The sequence below is a fragment of the Psammomys obesus genome, unplaced genomic scaffold, assembly GCF_907164565.1.
Source record: "Psammomys obesus unplaced genomic scaffold, mPsaObe1.curated_primary_1811, whole genome shotgun sequence".
NCBI lineage: Eukaryota > Metazoa > Chordata > Mammalia > Rodentia > Muridae > Psammomys > Psammomys obesus.
This window is the reverse complement of record NW_026596318.1, coordinates 420,529-421,314: the sequence shown is the minus strand read 5'-3', so window position 1 is coordinate 421,314 and position 786 is coordinate 420,529. Positions and strand designations below refer to the sequence as shown.

The window sequence follows — 786 nt, the reverse complement described above, 5'->3', positions numbered from 1 at the left end:
CCTCGCGCCGCGGCCCCGCGCCCGGCGAGCGCGTCAGCCGCCCGGCGCGCGGCCACGGCTGCCTCCGCCCGCACCGGGCCCGGAGGACGTTTGCCGCCCCGGCGACGTCAGCGCGTCCGGCGTTGCTTGGCTACCCCGCCGAGTCCCCCTGTCCCGCCGCCTCTGCGCTTCCCCGGGTGGACCCGACGCAGTCGCCGCGGCTCGGGGCTGCGGCATGGCAGCGGGCGTCACGCCTCTCCCTCGCTGGGACTCGCATCCCTTCCTCCCCGCCAGCCACGACGTGTGCCCCCCTCGCCCCGGTCCCCACGCTCCCGAGGTGGCAGGAGAAGATGGAGAAGGGGTGGGACGGGGTGGTGGCCCGGGCTTGAGAGAGGCTCCTGAGCTGGTACCCAGCAGCGGTAAAAGACGAGACGAGCACGTCTCGGAAGTTATGACTTCGGCCGGGACGGAGTGATGCGGAGAGAGGAAGGACCCGAGCCAGAAGCGCTCAAGGCCGTGTTCTGGCTGCCCTCTGCATCATCACCGCTACGACCCCTCCTCCCAGCTCCAGACCCCCTCCATTCCTCACTAACCCTGAGCCCATTTCTCTTTCACACCATCAATTTGTTTTTTAGATGCACCCTGGTCTCTTTAAGTGTGAATATATATAATTCAGTTTTAGGTGAGGGTGTCACTTAAGGCCTGTAAGAGGAGGAGGCTGAGCCGGTAGTCAAAACTGGATTCTAATGGAGAAAGAGAGAGAGAGAGAGAGAGAGAGAGAGAGAGAGAGAGAGAGAGAGAGAGAGA

General features: G+C 64.2%; 1 protein-coding gene across 2 annotated transcripts in view; it reads left to right on the top strand.

Moving 5' to 3' along the window:
• Positions 1-786, top strand: part of Trim39 (tripartite motif containing 39) — a 13,587-nt gene that overhangs the window by 572 nt on the left and 12,229 nt on the right. The window lies entirely within an intron of this gene.